At 47.5% G+C, this 15,970-nt stretch overlaps 1 long non-coding RNA gene across 1 annotated transcript in view; it reads left to right on the forward strand.

Annotated features, from left to right (window-relative positions):
* The window catches only part of LOC125137831 (uncharacterized), a 44,055-nt gene extending 28,456 nt beyond the window's left edge, over window positions 1–15,599 (forward strand). The window contains exons 2-3 of the long non-coding RNA XR_007137520.1: window positions 6,786–6,917; window positions 13,863–15,599. This is a non-coding gene — a long non-coding RNA (uncharacterized LOC125137831). The remainder of the gene's footprint in view (window positions 1–6,785; window positions 6,918–13,862) is intronic.
* Window positions 15,600–15,970: the final 371 nt, after the last annotated feature.

Below are 15,970 nucleotides of genomic sequence, written 5' to 3' on the forward strand. Positions count from 1 at the left end.
AAGGCTTCCTGGAGGAGGTGACGTCCAAAGTGGAAAAGTAAAGACTGGATGAGGGTTACCAAGCAGAGAGCAGGGGGAGAAAGGGAGGAAGTTCTAGGCAGAGGGAACAAAATGGATGGGGGGCCAGAGGCTAGAGAGGCAGGGAGGCGCTGAGAGGGGCTGGAGTGGGGGTGGTCAGTGTTGGGCTAGAGAAGGTGGCAGGGGGTGGGGGACTCCCGCCCTTGAGCCATGGTGGCCCCCATGGTGGCCAGAGCCACATGCACTGACGCATCTGTTACCATGAAACCTGCTTCTGAGCACCCGATGCCGAGTCACCTCTGGGTGACCCCACCGGCATCTGCTCCTGGCCTGCCGTCCCCTCCACAGCGGAGGTCTGAGGGCACAGGACTGCCGTGCGTGCCACCTGAAAAGTGGGTGCATTCAAAGCACCCGTAAAATACTTGCTGGATGAATGAGTGAGTGAACGAATGGATTGAGTGGGCTAAGGAGGCACTGTGGTCCCCTCCAAGGCCAGTGAGGGGCTGTCCTGGCTGGATGGGAAACAGCGAGCCTGAGGAATGAGTGGTTGGGGCGTGGGATGGGGTGGGGGGCATTCTCTACTTCGAAACTGGTTTATTTCAAACCACTTATTGAGCTCTTCCTCTGGCTCAGAAATGAGGAGTTCCCGTCACGGCGCAGCGGAAACGAATCCAACTGGGAACCGTGAAGTTGTGGGTTCGATCCTTGGCCTTGCTCAGTGGGTTAAGGATCTGGGGTTGCCATGAGCTGTGGTGTAGGTTGCAGACGCGGCTCGGATCTGGCGTTGCTGTGGCTGTGGCTGTGGCTGGCTGCTGTAGCTCCAATTGGACCCCTGGCCTGGGAACCTCCATATGCCAAGGGTGTGGCCCTAGAAAAGACAAAAAGACCAAAAAAAAAAAAAAGAAAGAAGTGGGATATGCAGAGTACAGGTGCCCTGCCGGGTTATCCATCTTTAAATGGAGGCGGATAACGTACGATTCATCATCCGAATCATTTTAGTTGTCAGCTCGGTGGCTTCTGTTACATCCCCAGTGCCATGCTGCCATCCCCATTACCTGATTTCAGCACAGGATCATCACCTAAAAGGAAACTCCAGGACTTCCTGTTGTGGCTCAGTGGCTAAGACCTGACTTAGTGTCCCTGAGGATGTGGGTTCGATCCCTGGTCTGTTCAGTGGGTTAAGGATCCAGCGTTGTCACGAGCTGCAGCAAAGGTCGCAGAGGCAGCCAGGATCCGGTGTGGCTGTGGCTGTGGTGCAGGCTGGCAGCTGCAGCTCTGATTCAACCCTTAGCTCGGGAACTTTCATATACCACACATGTGGCCATGAAAAGAAATTTTCAAAAGACTTAAAAAAACTTTTTTTAAAAAAAGGAATTCCCATCATGGCTCCGCGGCTTAAGAACCCTCCTAGTAGCCATGAAGGTGTGGGTTTGATCCCTGGCCTTGCTCAGCGGGTTAAGGATTGGCAGATGTGGCTCAGATCTTGCGTTGATGTGGCTGTGGTATAGACCGGCCGCTGCAGCTCCAATTCGACCCCTAGCCTGGGAACTTCCACATGCCGCAGGTGTGGCCCTAAAAAGAAAAAGACAAGAAAGAAAGAAAGAAAGAAGGAAGGAAAGGGAAGGAGGACTTTTAGCTTTTTGTCCCTTTTAACTGGACATTGATGGCTGCGGGGAGCTCACTCACTGTTGCCCCAAGTAGCTGAGCTTCCATTTCAAAAGACCTTGAAGTCTTAGAAAAATCGTCATGCTTTTTTTTTTTTTTTTTGTCTTTTTAGGGCCATACCCTCGGCATATGGAAGTTCCCAGGCTAGGGATCGAATCGGAGTTATGGTTGCTGGCCTACACCACAGCCACAGCAATGCGGGATCCAAGCCACATCTGCAACCTACACCACAGCTCAGAGCAATGCCGGATCCCCGAGCCACTGAGTGAGGCCGGGGATCAAACCCGCATCCTCATGGATACTAATTGGGTTCATTACTGCTGAGCCACAGCAGGAACTCCAAAATTTTTCATTCTTCAGAGCTGAAGGCATCCTTTTTAGGGTCTGGGTCAGTAAGCACACTGATACAATATAGTGTCAAATCTCAAGACACATTTCCTTTATGCTTCTCAGGAGGAAGTCTCCAGATGTCTGGTTCGTTTCTATTTTGCACACACTGCCAAGCTGCATGCTGGGCCCTAACCTGGTAGCATAAAGCACTAAACCTGGAGCTACTTAATGCTTGTGAAGCCTCAGGTAATGGCCCTGTCACTTCCCAGAAATACACAACCCCAGCGCATGTGGCCCAGTGAGAGGAGCGCAGCCGATAATAATAGTAGCTGCCCTATGGGAGTATGACAGTAGTATTGAGTATTAAATTAATATTCCATGAGTATTAAATTGAGTCATAATTGAGTAAAGCATGTCAAGTGCCAGGCTCAGCGTTTGGCCTGGAGTTAGCACTAAGTGCCCGCCACCACCGGCGTCACCATCATCACCGTTGCCATCATTTTTGTCGTCTCTGTTTTTACCAGACTTGGAGTCAGACAGAACCGGGTTCCAATCCCAGCTCACTCGCTGTGCATCCTTGGGCACGATGCTGGCCTTCTCTGAATATCAGTTTCTCACCTGTAACACAGGGATTGTAATTGCCTGGCATTGCTGCTGAGATCATTCAATAAGCGACACGTGGAAAGGTAAAGAGCATAAGAGCACGTGGGAGACAAGCCACGCGTGAGGCCACAGGTCAGGCACCGCCTCCCTCCCTCCTGTGACAGAGAAAATCCCCAGCAGGAGCAGCGAACGCGTGTCCTCTCTCGTCTGGGGGGTGCCTGAGATCCCGGGGAGATGGTGCGTAGAAGTGCTCAAGGGCCATAAACATGTTAATAATGATGACAACAAATTCAAATTCAGGGCAGCCAGGAGAGAAGCACGGTGTGAGGTGGAGCTCAGGTCCTGTCTTCCGAGGGTCTTTTAAAGACTCAGATCGAGAAGACAGAGCCAATGAGGAGCCTGCGAGGTACTGGGTACTTCGGAGCATGGAGGCTGTGGTCCAGCAAACTCCCCGGGTCCCTCCAAGCCTTCAGCTCCTGTGCACCCAGCCCTCCATGCAGCAGGACCAGCATTACATTCCAGAACGATCACCCTGGCTTTTACCTGGAGGGAGGATTGGACTGGAGCAAGGTCGAGGCCTTTGCCCTGCTTCTCCTGTGAACTGAAGATAGTATTTATAGGCGTAGAATTTAGAGTAACTCCCTTCTGAGCTACTTATTGGATCAAGGGAGTGACTGGACAGATAAATAAGACTAAAACTCTTGAGAAACATAGAAGAATTGACGCTAGTGGGGAACTAGGCTGTGATATGGCAGCTACAGTCCTAGGTTTTCAGATGACAGAAGTGGCTTTCTTTCTTTTTTCATTTTAATATATATTTTATTTGTCCAACTTGTATGCGATATTGTAATTTCAACACGAAATCAGTATGAAATTACTAATGAGATATTTAGCATTCTTTTTTTCTAAATTTCCAAAATCTAGTGTGTAATTTATATTAGCAACACACCTTAATTTGTTTTTTGTTTATTTGTTTGGCTGGGTTTTTTGTTGTTGTTGTTGTTATAACTGATTTATAACGGTTTTGGTTTTTTAGCCGTAGCTTATATTTCCTGAATACTTGATATAGTGTCCAAACAGCTTTATATGCTTTTCAAAATTTTTTTCTTTGGGCGTTCCCGTCGTGGCTCAGTGGTTAACGAATCCAACTAGGAACCATGAGGTTGCGAGTTCGATTCCTGGCCTTGCTCACAGTGGGTTAAGGACCCGGCGTTGCCGTGAGCTGTGGTGTAGGTTGCAGATGCAGCTCGGATTGGACCCTTAGCCAGGGAACCTCCATATGCCGAGGGTGCGGACCTAGAAAAGACCAAAAAAAAAAATTTTTTTCTTTGTTGTTGTTGCTTTTTAAATTTTTTGATTTACATGTTGTGGTACTTTCAGGTGTACAGCAAAGTGATTCAGATATATATATATCTCAGATTCTTTTCCCTGGTTATTACAAAATATTGAGTATAGTTCCCTATGCTATACAGTAGGTCCTCGTTGGTTATCTAGTTTATGCCTAGTGGTATTTATATCTTAATCCCAATCTCCTAATCTATCCCTCCCCCCTTTCCACTTTGGTAACTGTAAATTAGTTTTCTATCTGTGGGTCTGTTTTTGTTTTGCATGTAAGTTCCTTTTCATCTCTTTTTTTCTTTTTGTCTTTTTGTCTCTTTAGGGCCACTTCCTGCAGTGGAAGTTCCCAGGCTAGGGGTCGAATTGGAGCTGCAGCTGTCGGTCTACACCACAGCCACAGCAACGCCAGATCTGAGCTGCGTCTGTGACCCACACCACAGCTCATGGCAATGCTGGATCCTTAACCCACCGAGTGAGGCCAGGGATCAAACCTGCATCCTCATGGATGCTAGTTGGGTTTGTCCACCACTGAGCCACGATGGGAACTCCCTTTTAATTATTATTATTATTCTTTAGATTCCATATATAAGCAATATCATATATTTGTCCTTCTTTGCCTGGCTTACTTCCAAAGTGACTTTTCTTTGCATTTCTGTGTGCATAAGCAAATTCCAGGCCACGCTAAGTTACCGACTCAGCTGCGTAAAATCAGCTCCAGGCTGCATCCATGGGAGAGCAAGGACCAATCATAGTTAACACCGCAGAATAGGACATTAGACTAAGGACTTCCAACAAGTGAAAAATGAGAAGCACCCTTGTACCTGTACCCTCATATAGGTCAGCTGGCCTTGTTCAAGAGGGCAGAGTAAACTTATAGATCTATTATAAAATTCAGATTATGAAAATTAATTTCAAGTGATGTATGGGTATTACAAAAATATATATAAAATAGAGAAAAGCTGTCAAGAAGAAAACATCAGAAACCGTAAAAAACAAAATCATTGTTGCTATCTTGGTCCATATCCCTTTTTATCCCTATAAGTAAGATTTCCTCCAATATCCATAATCAATGTACAGTTTTATTTTTGTTATTATTATTATTATTTTGCTTTTTTAGGGCCACACCCACGGCCTATGGAGGTTCCCAGGCTAGGGGCTGAATGGGAGCTACAGCTGCTGACCTACACCCCAGCCACAGCAATGCCAGATCCGAGCCATGTCTGCAACCTACACCACAGCTCACGGCAACACTGGATCCCTGACTCACTGAGCGAGGCCAGGGATTGAACCTGCATCCTCATGGATACTAGTCAGGTTTGTTAACTGCTGAGCCACAACAGGAACTCCCTTTTTTTATTTTTTATTTTTTTTGCTTAATGTACAATTTTATATGCTGCTTTTTTTTTAATCTAATCGCATCTTGTAGGCTTTTTCCCCCCATATTAACGGTTCTCATAAACTTCACACAAAACTTTCTTGACCCCTGTTATTGAACATTTGAGTGGTTTCTTTTTATTCCAAATAATGTGATGCTTATCATTGTATATAAATTTTTGTCTTCATGGAAGACTATTTATGAGAGATTGATTCTCAGAAATGGAATTACTATCTCAAAGGGAACAAACATTTTTAAAACCATTGATACCTATTGCTGATTCGGAAATACAAACCTGTGACAAAAGTTCAATTAAAGACAGACAATGCAGTGAGAAAGCCTGCGTTCTGCATTCTCTGCCTTGGTGGTGGGTTTGATCATTACGTCTGTGGACAATTTATTGCCTTATTTCTGAAAAGGATCAATACGCCCAGGAGTCCAGTGTAATGAGATTCAGAGGGGCTTCAACTCATGAAGGAATTCATCAATTAGACCAGAACGTTAAGAACAGTGAAAGTGAAAATGACCCCAATGAATCTTGATGTTGAAACACAGGTTAGGGCAGTTGGGGGGAAAAACACATTTTATCTTGATCCATATTTTTTGTATCGCATATAATTAGGAAGTTCATAGAAAATGAATAGAGATTCATCTGTTTCATAGTATATGTTCTTTCCATGTTGCACATGGGCACGCTGATCCCCGCTGCCCTTATTCAAAATTTATTTCCAGGATAATCATTGCATGTCTGCCGCGATCCGGGAATTAGGCTGGGCACTGGTGAGATGGCTTATCCTCTAGGATGTGGCCATACTTCCTTTGTTCGCCCAGGCTCAGATGCTAGCTCTGCCATTTGCTAAGACCCCTGCCTGGTGCCTTCCTCACACTAGCCCTGTGGTGGGCATTATGCCCCTCATTTGCAGATGGGGAAACTGAGAGAGAGATTAAGTATTTTGCCCAAGGTCACAGAAGCAGTAAATTATGGAGCTGGTGCAATTTGTCCTTATGGCCCTTTTTGAAAAATCAGGCATGATTCTTTGAAAGTAATTTGGAGAAGCTGCTTAAAATGCTTTTTACATGGATCCTGGCTTATTTTGTAAAGCTTTGTTTGTAAAGTCTATTTATTGCTGTTATTACAAAAACATCCTGTTCATTCCAGTTCTCTCCTTTCACTGTTGCAAAATTGCTAGCTCATTCTTTCCCTCATTCATTCATTCTCTTATACATCCGCTGTCCCCAAATACACAGCGGGGTGCTGGAGCTGGTTCCTCCAGGCTGGACGGAACTGCTTGTGAGCATCTGCTACCAACTCCTCCGTGACATCCCACTGATGGCTGGAAATTGGCCATGGTAGGAATATTTACACCACAGAAATTGGCAAATGCTAAAAATCAGGTCTGTTGTTTTGTGAGAGCCACTTAGTTTGTACCAGCTCACCACTGTGGTTCTCCTGCAGGCAAGGCTGAGTCTTTCTTCATCTTCTCCCACCACCCTAATGAAGCCACGAGGCAGGAGGGACCATGGGAACCGGACTCAGCAAGAAGGGACTTTGCAACCAGACTCAGCATCTCTGAAGAAAGGCCCCTCTGTGAGTAGACCCTGTGCCAGGCTTTACATGCCATGTAAAATATCCCTTCAGATGTTTCACACACATTTGAGCAAGTCTCATTTTTTGCTTGATTCAGGGATGAATTTCAGTGATATTGTGATTTACCATAAGAAATGTGTATTTGGTTCCTGACACATAGCTCCTAAAACCCTTGGAATTTCCTAGCTGTTGAGATAAAGGTGGCTTTGTTATGCTGATGAGATGATTGGGGATCAGTCTTCAGGTAACCTAAAGTTGGGGGCTGGTTGCCAGGAGAACTTTCATCTTCACCCAAAGATTTGGGGAGGGAAGAGGGGCTGGAGATTCAATTCTATTGACATTGGCCAATGATTTACTCAATCATGCCTATGAAATGAAGACTGTTGAAAAACAAAGTTTGATTGAGTGAAGGTAAAGGTCTAGTTAGCTTTATTCAAGGATTCTGGAATCAGTCAGCATCCTAGCTGATAAGTAGAAATGAACTTCAAGGAGCTATACAAAGTGGAAGGCTTTTACAGACAGAGGGGGCAAGGAAGAGGGAAGAATGGATTACCTCATTTTGGGGGGCAGATTAAGGGCTCTATCAGGGGGAATTACCTCACTGCTGCTGACCAGGAAATTCCAGACTGACTGTTAAGACTGCATTCCTGGGAGGGGCTGAGACTGCTTGCAGGTTATGTATTCCCTTGTCTTGGTTTGCTGATGTGGGGCTTGGCACAAGTGACTCCATTTGGGGCTTGTTGTTTCTTTATAACAAGGCTTTACGAAAAAGATGGGGTTCAAGAAAAAAGACGGTGTTCACAGAGCTTCCAGGTTCATGAGCCAGAGCTTATCCACATGCCTAGAGGGTGATGCACTCCAAACTCGATGGGGACAGAAGCCCCTCTCTGGGGACCACTCTGAACCTTGCCACATGTACTCTTCATCTGTATCCTTTACAGTACGCTTCATAAAAAAATAATAAATAAATATAAGTAAATGCTTCTCTGAGTTTTGTGAGCCCCTCTAACAAATTAATCAAACCTAAAAAGGGGTCATAGGCACATCCAATTTATAGCCAATTGGTCAGAAGCAAAGGTAGCAACATGGATTTTTGATTGGCATTTGAAGTGAGGACAGTCTTGTGGGACTAAGCCCTTAACCTCTGTGATCTGATGCTATATTTCTAGGTATAATTCTGGTGTCAGAATTGAGTTAAATTATAGGACATCCAGTCAGTGCCCCCTGAGAATTGGAGAATTACTTGGTGATGTTGGAGAAAAATACACATTGAAATTTCCCAGCAGTCAGAGCTGTCCAATGAAACAGATGTCTCTGTCACAGTGGTGAGCCCCCGACAAGATGATATATCCAAGAAGAGCTTGAGCAAAATCTGTCCCAGATGCTTGAGGCAGGTAGGCTTTGGGCCTTGATGGGGGCCAGGAAAAGCCACAAATTCAGGAGCCATAAAGGGAAAGAAACACAGAAGCTCTGGTCAAACATCTGTTAAAGAAATGGGGACATGGTACTGCTTTCAAGTTCAATAAGGAGGCACCAAAAAAGAAAAATAAATGTGAGCAGATTGATGGAATGGACCTTTTTTTTTTTTTTTTTCATTTCCCCCGACCTCCAAATAACTTCTTGCCCAGTGCTGGGCACCTAGAAGTTTCTGGATGGATACCAGCATCAGTTAGGGGACTGGAAAGCTAGTCCAAGCTCAGCCTCAGCGATCAAGCTGGGCGATTACCATGGGGTCACTTTCTCTTTCTTTCCTGAACTAATTATACAAGGATTTATTTTAGATGACTTCTTGAGAATAACTAGTGTTCTAATTAAAACACCGTGATTCACACCAAACTTGTTTATAGCATAAAGTGTATCACAAACAGACATCATTTAAAATATAAAAATTAGTGGCCAGATGGTGCAGATTGAGAAGTTTTTACATTTCGAGGACTTTCATTTGGAAAAAAAAAATCATGAATTTTGCATTTGCTTCTCTTTACCTGCAAGAAAATGCTGAATATTCCCTGAGGAAATATGTTGGAACTGGATTGCATTCAATGAGAATCGCATTAGATTGATCCGCATTTAATCTGTCCTTTGTCAGCATCCACTCTGTTCAGCAGCAGTTTCTTGTCTGTTTGGGCCGTTTCACATGCCTTTCTTTGTGGGCTCTGGAGTCTAATGCCTTGTTGAAAATCCCGGTCCCACCATTTACCCTGCTGTAGGATCTTGGGGATATTTCTTTTAAGCCTCTCAATGTCCTCCTCTGAAAATGGGGAAAAGGCTAATCGTGGATCATGGGAGTTGTGAGGTTTCACTATGGTGATACGTGTCAAGGGCTCAGGGCAGTAGCTGACACATAGTAGGTGTGGTCCAGGGTTGCCGTCCCTTTAACTCTTGGATTATCAAGTTTTGCCCCTGCTGGTCCTCCCACCTGGGGCATGGATCCCTCTGGGAAAAGACCCCCATCAAACCTTCCCACCTCCATTTCCCCAAACTTGCTCCTTCATGGTCCTGTGGACACTGTGTGTCCTTCTGTCCTGTCCTGCATGCTCCTGAGAGCACAGACTTTGCATGTGTGCAAATCTGGAGCCCTCAGTCCACTGTCCAGCATGTCCAGGGAGGTGAGCACCTGCTTCACTTGTGAAGCTGGACTTCATATTAAGATGAGAGACACGTGAAGAGAGAAGTGATTTCTGGCCCAGGAACTGCTCCAATGAAGCGTTGGTGGAATGGAGCTTCTATTCCCCAAACACCAGGAGGAGAATGGAGTTGAAGGAAGAACCCAGTGAACGTGCCCATCAGTGTCAGAAGCACTTGCCATCAAGCGCCTACTCATGCATTCCACCCCTAGGCACCTAACACTGCTTGTGTGACCAAGGAGAGTGCACTCAGTGTGCAAGGAATTTGTGTGGCTGCTGTGTGAAGTGGAAGGATTTGAATTTCATGAGATGAGATAAGACAGGTGGGTGAGGCTGGATGTTCTGGGACCCTGGAAGTCTTGCCAAGGAGCTTAGCTTTATCCTAGGGCAGAGAAAGACAGGGAGTGGGAGCAAAGGCGTGATGTGTTCAGCTTTCTAGTAATTCTGGCAGCTGTGTGGAGAGAAGATTGGAGTGGGGCCAGCCTGGCATCAGGGAGGCTGGTTAGGAAGCTGTCTCCATGGTCCAGGTAAGCAATGGTAGTGATCTGAGCTGCAGGATGGCAGCACAGAGGAGAGGTAGATGGAACAGAGAATACCAGTTCTGTACTTTCAGGAATTTAATCTGGGAAGTAGGTCAATTCAGCCCTGCTTTGATTTACAGATCAGAGGGAGAGAAAGGGCAGTGACAAAGTGGTCCCCCAGTATGACCTCATCTCCTCTATGCATCCCTTCCCCTCAAAGGCAGCTTGACCTTGGGTGTTGAGTGAATGGTGTCAAGGACAGTCATGCCTGTGTTGCCCCTCCTGTTGGAGAGCATTCTTTCAGTGAGGAGCTCTTGTCTTCACAAAGGTCTGAAACTAAGTAGGGCATGGACTGGCGTCCCCATTTTTGCCCTCGTTTTCTTATACCCAAGGGCTTCCCTTCTCCCCATCATGCGATCATCTCCCTGCCTGGGATCTCTGCTGTCACCTGTTCAGACATTAGCTTCCCCCAGTGGACTAGGAGGTGAAGCGGCAGCCTAGTCCTCTCCAACTCCCCAAGGCATATGAACGCCTTCTGTTGTCTTATAGACTCATCGCTTCTGGGATTGGAAGGGACCTTAGGGTCCACTGGTTAAGTGTTCCTCCAAAGGCGGGAGCCCCCTCTGATAGCCCCACATTTGCAGTGCAGTGAGCGCACTCTTCCTCCCAGAGGCTTCCTGATGTCTCAGTCTGATCACCTTCATGACTCCTTCCCTGACGCTCCACAGCCATGGTGATTTCTGTGAAGCTAGCATTTCATTCTGTCTGACATTACAGTTTCTCTGTCTGTTTTACACGCTCAACAGAGGTCTTTGAGGACAAGGATGCCAGATCTTATTCATCTCAACATTTGGCATAGCTTTGAACTCTTGGTCTGGCATAGAGTATATACTTGATAACAAGTAAATGAACCAATAAGCAAGTGAGTGAATGAATGAGTGAGTGATTAGCTCTCAGTGTTAGAAAGTTCCTCTTCGCCCTCAGCTGCCATACACCTCCTGCTCACTGCCACTTTCTGAGCTGAAGTCCATTCCACACAGCATCACACTGTCCTCTTCCCCATGATGGCTTCTCCCCTGGTGGAATCATAGCAACCTGCCTTATGTTCTTCAAACACACCAACTGGTTCCTGCCAAGGTTTTTCCCATCTTAAGCATTTTACATATCTGCCCCTTCTGCCTAGGACACTTGACTCCCATGTCTTTCCATGGCTGTATATATCTTTTCATTTTGGTCTTAGTTCAAATATCATCTCCTCGAGAAGTCCCTTTCTAACCACTCAAACTAGACTAACACCCCTGCCCTTTCACTTCTTTATTTCTTTGTGCTGAATTCCTCAGGGTGGTTTCCTCAGGTTCATCTTCCAGTTCACTAAGTCTCTCTTCATCTGTATCTGGCCTACTGTTTAACCTGCTGATTGAGGTCTTATATCAGTTACTCTACTTTTCCTTTATAGAACGTCTATGTCAGTATTGCAAGCCTCCTTATTTTAAAGTCCCTTTTAGAATTTCTCTTACATCTAATGCCCCCACAGAGATTTCTTCAATTTGTTGTATCTGCCGATCATCTCTTAGGAGTTGAGTATCATTGTAATTGTTGTAATTTTTCAGATGTAACTTTATCAGGAATTCTCATCTATGAGTGACCTTCGTGGGTTATGGAGGTGACCTATATGTTCATGAATCCTGAAAGAGTTGTTGCATTAACTCCTTTAGGAGTGCAAGATCAGTGCAAGAATCTGAGCGGCGACTTTGTGCATGATGGATGCAAGCGATGATGATTTCTTGTGTGTGGTGTCACTAAACCTCACTTGCTTCCAGTGACACTGACTTAACCTGCCTGCTTTGTCCTCAGATGGGAGCATCACCCACAGCAGTACCCAGATGCCAGATGCTTAATGCATGAACTTAATGTATGAAAACCACCCAGCCCAATGCCTGAGCATGGAACTCATTAAAAAACACAGATTTCTTAGATTCACCTCTTGGGTACTGATTCCATAAGTCTGGGATTGAGCTTAGGAATCTGAATTCTTGTGCAGCTCTCCACGTGATTCTGATATAGAGTGAACTTTGGATACCAGTGGTCCTGTAAAGCTTTAAGGATTGGAACTGGATTATTGTCTTAGTGCCTTCATATAAAAGGATTGAAAGCAGCTCACAGGATATATATATAAATACATTTTGAAAAGCAGCCTTAAAAAGCCACCTACACAAATAAATAACTGAAGCAAGTGAGATCTGGAGACGCACAGGGCAGTGCTGTGGTTGGTGTTCTCACCAGCGTCCTTGTACGTGCAGCTGCCAGCCATGTGTGAGCCATTATTATCCATCCCTGGAGACTCTTGGCATTAAAAGCCCAGCTCAGTGAAATCAATTATGGGAGGAACAGTGGGACTGCAAAGGGATGCAGCTCGTCGATGGGGTTTTAATGTTTCTGAGGTCCCCTTCTGTAAACTCTCAGACTGCCCAGATACACTGAGAGGTCTGGCGACACCCACGAAGGCCCTCTTGACAAAGTGATCATTCTTGCTGAACCCTCCCGGCCCGCATTCGCCAACACCTCTTGGCTTCTGCCCAGGCTGTTTCCTCTGCCTCCAAGGCTCCCGCGCATCTCTAAGATGCCACTCAAATGTCACCATCTCCAGGCAGTCCTCCTCTTCTGCCTCCTTCATGTCCTTCCTTCCTGTTGGTGTTCCTTCCTGTATGGTCCCAGCACCGCACTGGAGGCCCCCACTTCCCTCCAGCCCAGCGTCTGCCACATGCAGACCCTCCCAGCCTCATCTCCCTCTCTGCCTCTCCTCACCTCTCTTGTCTGCCCATGCTGGCTGCCCATGCTCCCTTCCTCTCTCCACAGGACCTTTGCACAGGCTGTGTCAGTCTTCCGCCTGGGATGCTCCTCCCCCCTCACATTCCTGCTGCCCTCCCCACCTGCCTGATGGTTCCTTCCTCGCCCCCTGCATTTGTCTCACTCTGGCCTCCTTCACATCTGGGACATAACATTGCTTTTGTGATTCCTAGGTCACTCTGACTCCTTGACCACGTGAGAGCAGGCAGTGTAACCTCAGTGCCCGGCACCGAGCCTGAGACACAGCAGGTGCCTGATAACTTTTTGTTGAGTGGGTGAAAGAACCCAGTCCTGAGTACCCCAGACTCTGTCTTCCTTTGCCTCTATTGTTCTTAAACTTCTTTGGGACCTGGGCCCCTTTGAGAGTCTCATGAAAGCTAGGAACCCTCTCAGTACAAATACACATAAATGCTTCTTCACATAAAACTCTTATATTTTTTCAAGGTTCAGAAATACCCCCAGATAAAGAGAGCATGGTTTATCAATTCCAAACTAAGGTTATATTTATTTAGTTATTTATTCATACAGCTGCACCTGTGGCATATGGAAGTTTCCAGGCTGGGGGTTGAGTTGGAGGTGCACCTGCCAGCCTACATCACAGCCATGGCAACACTGGGTCCAAGCTGCATCTGCAACCTGTGTCACAACTGATGGTAACGCCAGATCCTCAATCCACTCAGCGAGGCCAGGGATCAAACCCACATCCTCATAGAGACGCTGGGTCCTTCATGCGCTGAGCCACAGTGGGAACTCCTAAGGTTATTTCTCATGGAGAGCAGCTGGGGAATTGTATGCAGCTATCATGATGTAAGCCCATACACATCGAGGAGAGAGTGGGCCTCCCAGCATCTTAAGGGCTTGTGTGTTCCGATGACTTCACGCAGAAAACCATGCTCAATGGCATGGTCCCTTTAAGAACTCATCTCCCTGGTTTGTTGTTGTCGTTTTAGGAAAGAAGACAGCACAGAGGCAAGCACGGCAACCTGGAAAATATTTACATCCTTCGCAACCAGCCAGTGGAGCCCAGGGGGTCCTGTTATTTGTCACTCCCTTGGGGAGCTGAGCTACAAGGCAAGCGACAGCTTCCCATTTCAAGTCAGCCTTGGGAACGTCTCTCCTCTGTATCATACCAACCAGGGGACCAACGTGATGGCTGCTGGCTGTCGGAGGCCCATGTGTATGGGCACGGACGGGGTGGTGGCGGGAGCTAGCACGCTGGAGTCCCCAAGGTCCTGGCTGGCTTGGCCCCTCCTCAGCTGTGTCCCTGCACAGCCTGCTCACCTCCTTGGAATTTCTGCTTCTTGGTCTGTTGGAGAGTCCCAGTGCTTGCCTACTTGACAGTTTCATTCCAACGACTGAGTGAGCTGCAAAAGGCGCCCTGAACACGAAGATGCTTCTTCCCCGGTGCCTGGGATCATTGGCGCTGGGTAAACGCGACCCTGCCCCTCTCCCGTGCGTGCTGATGTCTGCTGGGCAGGGCTCTCTGCCACAAGCATGCCTTCCTGTTCTGCCCAAGATGGGTGATGCGGGACCTGGCACAATCATGGCTTAAAAGAAATCTGAGCAGTCACCTCGCTATTATCGAGCTCCCTGTGGGCCAGCCTGTGCTAAAAAATGGGGTGTGTGAGCACGCTCCTGGGAGGAGGGGCCGTGGAGTTCACTGGCCTCTCTGGTGAGACTGGGAGCCCACCAAAGGTCAAGTACCCCACGTCTGGAAGGAAAGGACTCTGTTGAGGAACCCAGAGACCCAGCTCTGCCTCTCACTGGCTGGTGACTTTGAGGCCATCCCTTGGCTTCCCCGGGCCTCTGTGCCTCATCTGTAAAATGGGTGTAACTGCCTGCCGTCCGGTGTCCCCGTCAGCTCGGACCCCTGACGAGCCCCTCCCTCGTCATATCCTCCAGCAGAGGAGGCGCTTTCTGCGGCCACTAACGTGGCCTGGGTTCTTGTTGCAGGATGGGCTCTGGCCGCCTGGGAAGGTCCCGAAGCCAGCCTCCTTCTTGCTTCCACAGTAAGAGGACATTTCTTCTTTGCGAAACATAAGTCACTCCGGGCAGCTGTGTCCACGGATTGCCCCCCGCCCCCAATAACCAAAGCACCCAAGCTGCCTGAAGTACCACAGCCCCGTATCCACGGCTTTTGCCCAGCAGTTAAGAGCCTCTGCTCAGACTGAGAGGGTGCACACCTTTTGAAAAGAACTCCTTGTAAGCTCTCTTGCTCGGGCAGCCAAGGGGACGATGGCAGGACGGTGGCTGGTGGGTGGGGTCCGATCTCAGAGAGTTTCCCGTCTCCTGTGGTCACTCAGGCAGCCCTCAGGCCAGACTGGGCTCAAAAACACATCTTGTTTAGCCGATGTTTTTTTTTTTTTTTTTAAATTGTGGTTAAAATACGCATAGGAGGAAACAGGCCATCTAATCGTTTTTAAATGCCCGGTTCCCTGGCATTGAGTATCTTCACATCGGTATGCAACCATCACCACCCCATCGTCTCCAGCGCCTTTCCTTCTTCCCAGACTGCAACCCTGGCCCCTTGTTCCCACTAGCCCCCTAGATCCCCCCGCCAGCCCCTAGCACCTCCCTCAGCAGCACCAGGTGGGTGACAAAGGGGAGGTGCCTGGTTGATCACAGGCCCTCAACAAAGTTTATTTCACTTCATTCTTTTCCCAGGCAGAAGTCTCTCTGAGGTTAAAAGGGTGGCGTGTTTTCCAAACCTTTTGGAGAAAAAAAAAAAAAAAAAGAGGAAAAATATGGTTTCTAGCCTCCCATGGGAGTGTTCCTGGGTTCGCATGTTCTTGGGGTTGAGGTGTGTCTTTCACTGGGATGGCCTCCTTCATCCAACCAGCCCTAAGTGCCAGGCGCCGCTATGGCCCTGGGGTTACAAGAGAGAACCAACAGACCCAATTCCTGCTCCCGTGATGAGTTGTAGCCGTCAATCGGTCATCTGGTCGGTCGATAACCACTCATGAAGTGCCTCCTTTGAGCTGGCTTTCCCCGGGGCCCTGGCTTCTCCTTCAAGCCTCATCTCTGTTGCTGGGTGCGTGTTGCCTGCTCCTCCGCCAGC

Source organism: Phacochoerus africanus, chromosome 10 (genome assembly GCF_016906955.1).
Source record: "Phacochoerus africanus isolate WHEZ1 chromosome 10, ROS_Pafr_v1, whole genome shotgun sequence".
In the NCBI taxonomy this organism is placed as follows: Eukaryota; Metazoa; Chordata; class Mammalia; order Artiodactyla; family Suidae; genus Phacochoerus; species Phacochoerus africanus.